This window comes from Gouania willdenowi, chromosome 14 (genome assembly GCF_900634775.1).
Source record: "Gouania willdenowi chromosome 14, fGouWil2.1, whole genome shotgun sequence".
NCBI classification, from domain to species: Eukaryota; Metazoa; Chordata; class Actinopteri; order Blenniiformes; family Gobiesocidae; genus Gouania; species Gouania willdenowi.
In genome coordinates, this window is record NC_041057.1 from 23,545,925 (window position 1) to 23,553,373 (window position 7,449).

The 7,449-nt window shown below is 39.6% G+C and overlaps 1 protein-coding gene across 1 annotated transcript in view; it reads right to left on the bottom strand.

Annotated features, from left to right (window-relative positions):
• Positions 1–1,766, bottom strand: part of fam222ba (family with sequence similarity 222 member Ba) — a 56,550-nt gene extending 54,784 nt beyond the window's left edge. The window contains exon 1 of the mRNA XM_028467073.1: positions 1,645–1,766. The gene's annotated coding sequence lies outside the window, so the exon portion shown is untranslated. The remainder of the gene's footprint in view (positions 1–1,644) is intronic.
• Between the last annotated feature and the right edge of the window lie 5,683 nt (positions 1,767–7,449).

Sequence of the window (7,449 nt, forward strand, 5' to 3'; positions counted from 1 at the left end):
TAAAATCTCCGATATAAGCTCTCGGATAAGTTTTTGTTGTTTTTGTCCTCCACCCTCAGTTGTTCCCTTCATATACTGACAGTAAAAATAACCGAATTGTTGACTATTGTTCACTGTTTGAGTAACATCACTTGATCAAGCCTTTTTTAATATTCCACACAATAAAAGTACGTATGATTCGTGCTGATATATCGGATCAATATCGGTATCGGCCAATACTCAAGGCGGCAATATCAGTATTGTATCGGAAGTGAAAAAGTTGCATCGGGACATCCCTATTGGATATTATTATCAGCGTATCTAATAACTTCCGGGAACAAATTGAGTCTACATAAATCACGTGACTGTCAAGGATTTCAAAGTTCCGTTGTCGCAACTCTCTCTATATACGGCTCTGGCCGTGAGGTAGTTGGAGAGGGAGGAGCTCACATTCTTATGTAGGATAGGAGGAGCCAGGATGGTCAGGAGGAGTTTCTGTGTTGTGACATCATAACGGGAGAATAATTAAACTTGCCCATTTGGAGCTGACTTTACAAAATGTGGAATAGCAAGGGAGGGTAGAAACATAACTTTTTCAACGTTGGTCCTCTGAATAAGGCTAAAGAGAATACATCACTATAGCAAAACCATTATAAAGTGAATTGTTCATAATACTGCCCCTTTGAATCCAACAATTCCCATGGTCCAGTCAGCAGGGCGATGGTCTAGTACAAATCCGTCCACCACCATGACTTTATATTTCAACAATAAAGTTAAACTTAATGGCCAATACAACACGCTCATCACAAGGCAACATTAAGATTCTGCCGCCTAGAGATCAGACTGAGGGGAAGAAAGGTCGATAGGATCCCATTAGTTAAGTGCGCCCTTGGGATACCCGAAATCTGATCAGATGGATCGTTTCCTTCCAGACACGAACCATTAGACATTATAAACGTAAGAAGAGGCAGGTCTGCTGCTCGGCTGAAACTAGTTCTCAGTGGTCGGGTTTGTGCAGCGGGATCAGGATGATCACAGTGACGTCAACCTTTTGTTATCACCTTTAACACTGCGAGGTGGAGACAACTTCCTCAGAGGTAGGTGAACCCAACATCTGTACAACTCTAAAATATATGAAGTGTGTGCCTGTCCTGATGACTGCAATACACACAGCGGTCTTTAAAAGCCTGCAAATAACCTAAATAAATCCACATACATTTGTAATGATGAGGGGAGAACCGAGTCTGAAATAATCACAGCAAAAATATCTTTTTTTAAATTTCTTTGCTTTACCTAAAGCCCTTTAATTGTTGACTGAACAGAACCAAGCGAACTGCCTGCACAAAACAAGCCTCTATAAGTGCAGTTGGCAGGAGATTTGAGCAAGAATCTAATAGTTTTCTGTGCCTAAATGTATGCTACAGCTGATGACGGACAGACAGGAGTTTACCACCACTGTAGAGGCCTTGGTGGAGCTATAACCCTGTTTGTTGGCACTCTAGTGAACCAGCTGACTGGCCAGGCTCCCGGCTAGCTAACATAGCCAGTCTCTAACATACAGTCCCATTGTTGCCTAATCAAGCCCTCCTCACTGTTTCTGTCGCACTCTGACACCGTGTCACACTGCACCGGGCAGCAGGCAAGAAACAAAGACAAACTACTCACTCTCCGTTCACGTCTGCCAAAGGCATCCTTTAGTGCGTCGCCATGGTTTAAAACGGAAAGGTTTTCTCCCGTTGCCCTGCGCTGCCGAATCACTGCTGCTGCTGTCTGCGGCAGCAACTTTCAGCGCATGCGCAGAGCCGGGTGTAGTTCCCGACTTCACCGTGCGCGCACCACGCAATAGGATGTGTACGTTTAAAGGGACAGGCAGCGCGCAATATGATTGGACGATTGGAAGAGGTTACCTTTTCTTTCATGATATGAGAGGAAAACAGATGAATCACAAGCAATAATTGGCATATCACTACATATTACTTGACCAGTTCTAAATACAATCAGAAGTGGCAGTACTAGTCTCTAGTAGTCAAGTAAAAGTATAGATACTTTAATAAAAAAAAATGACTCTGGTAAAAGTAAAATTATTGAAGCTATTTTTTTAATTTTTTTAAATAACAGCTTGTAGAATGGAAACAAGTTAAATCTGTTACCTTTGAACACCTGGAGAATTTAACACTCATAATAAATAAAATGTGTAGATAAAATGTGTCAAGGAAAAATTTAAAAAGTGCAAATGCTCAAGAAAAAACAGAGCAGCTTTGAGTTTAACATTTTTAACAACTTGTAGAAAAGTGGTACATGGAAATTAATTAAATCTGTTACCTTTTATGAACAACTGCAATTTAGCATTCATTATAGATTTGTAAATAAAATGTTTAAAAAATGCAAATGTTGAATTCAACCCAGAGCATCTTTGAGTTTAACATTTTTAAAAACTTGAAAATGTTAACCATACAACGAAGGGGCCTGCATATCTGAAAAAAGCTAAACATTTTTCTTTTAGCCTCATGTGAATCATGTTCTCCAGGTTTCTGGAATGGAGACGTGCCCTTTTCTGAAAATGAGTCCAAGCTTCACGGTTTTTGTTTTCCATCTTTTTCCGTCGAGACATCATCTTCGAAGGTCTTGAAAGTAATGAGCTCATTTTTAAAATGTAAGGAGTAGAAAGTGCAAACATTTGATTTAAAAAGTAAGGAGTAAATGTAAAAAGTCACCAAAAAAAAAAAAAAACAGAAACTCAAGTAAAGTACAGATACCAGAAAAAAAAACTGCTTAAGTCCAGCCACGAAGTATTTGTACTTCGTTACTTGTCACCTCTGAAAATGATTTACTTATTTTTGTTGCAGCAAACTTCTGCTAAATTACATCAGTAATGGGACAATGTCTGCCTTTTAAAATAATAAATAAGCTGAATTTCATTCTCTCTGGTCCCCTTTGAATAGGTTTATCACATGGTGTATGGCAGTTATCACCAATTATCACCTTTTGTGTTGTAGTCTCTGTGTGGTACTTTATAGTAATTGTAAGGATTTTTTTTGTTGGTATCACTATTAAAATATCTATTTTATATCTATTTTCTTTAATTTCGTGTGAAAAGGGCTGCTCAGTGAGGCAGAGAATAGCAATCACCCCTCACATATAAAAGACAAGGCAATGGCTTCAAAGACACATTTTTATCAATAAAATTACAAGCTTTAACATACATTTTCACTTTGAGCAAGCTTTAGCAAAGCAGTAGCTTACCCAGTGGCGTCAAACTCATTTTCTCTCACGAACCAAATAGAGAGCAGTTTGATCTCATGTAAATTACATGTAAATGATGTCACATCATTGATGTATATAGTTTGGAAGGCACCAACAATATAAGCAATAATTGAATAAACACAATAAACAAATCTTCCTGGCGGAGATAATAAAAACACAGTAAAATGACTTTTCAGAAAGCCCTTCCCAACTTTACACATTTAGAATTTCCCTGGTGGTTAGCATAGCATCAATGCCTTCTAAAATTCTTGAATCAATTCTTGATCACAAGTGGGCACAAAAAAAATAAAAAATTGGTAATAAATCAAAAAGTATTTGTAGATTCATTAAAGACGTAGCGTTGATGCGCTGGAAGAGTGGCCTTGAATGTCTTTGTTTAGCAGAAAGATAACACTGACCACAATGCTTCATAGAGTCAATAGTGTCACATGCTTTGTGATTTGATGAAATGTTCTATTGGTAGAGCCTGCTGTGTATTGCTCTCCAACCAAAGACTGATATTTCTGTGACAACTGAAACAAATTACTCCATTACAATTGCCCACCTGTCTTCTCCACTGTATTGATGTGGATTTATTACCAGAGACAGGCAGATGGACAACACTGACGATTGTGGGCACGACAGTATGTGAACACAGCCATTTAATGTTGTGTCACATTAAAACCAAGCAATCAAATAAAATAATTACAGAGATTATTGCACATATGGAGTGCTGCAGTTTTTGATATGGAGCTGAACTTTAAGGCTTTGGTTCTCATGCAGTCTGGCGTCATTACAATGCTTATACCAATTGAGGCTGGGAAGCTTCACTTCCATCATCAGCAAGTGAAAGAGAGGAAAAATGTGGCCTGAAAGCCCAATCACACACACAGTTCTGAGTTCAGCAGGTGGAGCGGTGGCAGCAGCAGGCTCCATCAGGCAATAATACAAAGTTAATGATGCAGAATGGTGTCTTTCTCCTTACCAAAGAAGACATCAATACAGGATGTTTAAGAACGCTGTTCCTAATTACACTTTTTAAATTCGCCACTGACATGATTGATGATTTCAAAAGGGAGGCATTATTGATCCACTTCACAGACAAGTCCCATCGATTGCAAGTCTAGAATGAATAAAAGTTTTCTCCCCCTTTATCTCCCCCACTGAGAGGGAGATTGTACAATCAGAGTGTCAGTGTGACCTATATGCGTAGGTTGGGAGCCAAATCACCTCCTTTAAAAAGCAGTCACAGGATGGACGCAGAGAGCTGTGATTGCTGAATTGTGGTACCACGGGGGACCTTCAGGGATAAATCCCTTGCCTGTCACATGTTAAATTTCATCCATGCATTAATCTGTGGGATTCTTCATAAATAGCTGGTCTGTGTCAGAGTTCTCAGCATGAGAAAGTTCAGGGGCGGTTGTTTTTATTGACAGTCAGCTGGCTGTGCACCATTACGCTTCCCACTGCAATCAGCAGTGATGGACTGATGGATGCTCCGACACTTTAACTGATTGTTTTCATCCACCTCTGCTCCCAGTTGATGTCCCTGCTGGCTTGTGCTTTCAATCTTTTCTACGTAGTTATCGCTCTTGACGAGTAAGGTCTTCCAACTAGTAAGAAATTCAACTCAAGAGGCTACTGGAATAAAAAAAAGAAACATGTAAACACATGCTTCAGCTACCATGAAGCAAATCTGCAAGTTCAGGGAATTTTTACTCCGACCCTGTCATACAAATACGTTCTGTTTGAATTAAACAGAACACGATTGATTAATTTGGTGAATGGCTGCAGCAGAGAGGTTTCCATCACACTGCACTGAATCACATTGACATGTGCACTTCAAGTAGCAAAGTGGGCTGCAGCTGATGATTAAATGGTCTGCAGGCGAAGCCTTTTTGGCTTTTTTAAGGAGGTTTTTTTGAAGGCCAAAGTTAATGCAGCCACTGAAAGAACTCTAACTGTCTTTCACGGGAAGTTTCCATGTGAGTAATACCCAGAGGGATGAAAAGAAAAGGGGTCTTTTAAAGCTGCAGTTTGTAGAATCCTCTCTCCTCTCCGTTTTGAAACTTAGCCTTCTTTAACGGTGTATTTTGTGAACGCTTTTAGCAACTGTTTTCTCAAAAGAGACTGGTGACAAATGTATGGACTTTATCTTGTGTTAGTGGAGAGTTTCCTGGTGTTTTAGAGACTCTGACATCAATGCACGTATCACTGTGAACAGCGGCTGCTGCCTTTGGCTCGTGCCCTGCCAGAGAGCTCATACAGTCTGCTGTGATCGCTCAGGGAAGAATGACAACCATGATTCCGCATCCAGACTGTAAAATGAATTCACTTTGAATGAGCTTCTCTTAGATTTACACGCAATTTATCCCATCTGTTATCACTCTCCCTCTGACACCAGTGTGTGTGGCCGATGGACCCTGCGCAGTCACAGGGATCCGCGAGGATGTTTGTGCCTTATAAACTGTTGCTTCTCTACCTCGGTCTGCCTTTTTCCGCTTGATTTGCCATGTAACTATTATGACTAACGCCGCGATGGAGACTTCTGCTGGAACGTCCGTCATTGCAAATGGTACGTGATCTGACTTCAGTCGAGCAGCCAATAGTAAAGCCCAAAACAGTCCATTGAGCACACGTGTTTGTAGACATCCAGTGTCACGCTCCTGCATTTAAAAACTTAATTTACCAGGCCAGTAGAAGGATAATAACTTCACTGTCCACTCAGCGCACTTTGGACTACAATATGCTCAAATGATTATGGATTTTTGACCAAATGATGCCAATAAAAACTTACATACTGCAGCTTTAAGGAAGATAGTGGTTCAGAGGCTGTGAGATGTTGTGTTGCAGGGTTCTTCATTTTGTGTTGTGTTGTGAGCTTTTAGGCCAGGACTACCATAGTGAGATGCACAAAGATGTATTTGCTGATCTTGAACTATCTTTCTAGTTTCTGTATGAATATAAATCTGTCAGTAAGTGTCTCTCCATTACAGGGAAGCTTTCAGAGATATCATGATTCATGACAGATTGTGAGCTGATGTTTGTCATCAGGTGTTTGTTCCGCCCCAAGCACGTCCTGGAGGACTAACAAACAGCAGGCGGGTTTGATGGACTATGGGGAGACATCTGCTCTGCCTGGCTTCTCCATATAAAATGAAAACAACATGTGTCTTTTTATTCAGAGAATTAGTTTTATGGATTCCATGGGTATCAAGTCATTTTATCACTGTGTCATAGTAAATTAGCACCAAAGACTTACAGGAGATGAGTGTGACATCATGCAGTGGTGTGTTGCCTCACCAGGATTGCATATTACTTTAAGCTGTAATGCTCCACAAATTCTAAACAACATTGTCACAACTGTTCTTCAAGAGCCACAAGGGATACGTTCTGTTCCGAGCACTCAAGGGACCAACAAGAGAGGAGGAAGTCAGTGCAGAGCAATCTGATTTGTGGTTGCAGGCACAACATCCCTCACTAAGTAATCCAGAAAATATCTCCAGCACAGAAAGACTCATCGGGTGTTGTCGTCTATTTCCCACTGCCAGTTGCTCATGTCAGCAGGTGTGCTTGTGCATTGTGATGAGCTGATTTTAAACTCTCAGAAGGTCTCATCTGCTGAAGAAAGGTGGTTCCTATGAGCAGGCGTCCTGTGGGTGTTTTAATGCTTTACTGCAAAATGATGCATACATCTTGTTTTATTTACTTTCTTATTTATTTTACTCAAAGTTAGCATTACCTGGCTATGTTTTAACATGTATTATCTTTCTCCATCATTCCCTGTATTTTTTCACCTCTGCCAAAGAAGGTGTTTATTTATTTATTTGTTTGGTGTTTGTTAGCAGGATTACATCAAAAGTACTCTATGAATTTGCCAAGTTTGCATGTTCTCCCTAAACCTACATTGGTTTTGTGTACACTGTAATTCAAATGGGTTCTAACAATAACTGTCTCTGATGGTAAATGGGTTCAAATAGAGGTTATATTATTGATTAATGGATAATTATTACTCACACAATTACAAAAAGACACACGAAGGATAAGGGTTGGTGTCACATTTTTCAATTACAATTATGTCTTCAATAATCCATGTTCAATTATAACTCAATTATGATTACAGCGACTTGTGCTTTTTCCAATTAAAATTTAAAATACAATTATTATTTTTCCCCTGAAAGTCAATTACAATTAATCACAATTACTGTGTCTGAAATAAATAAGAAA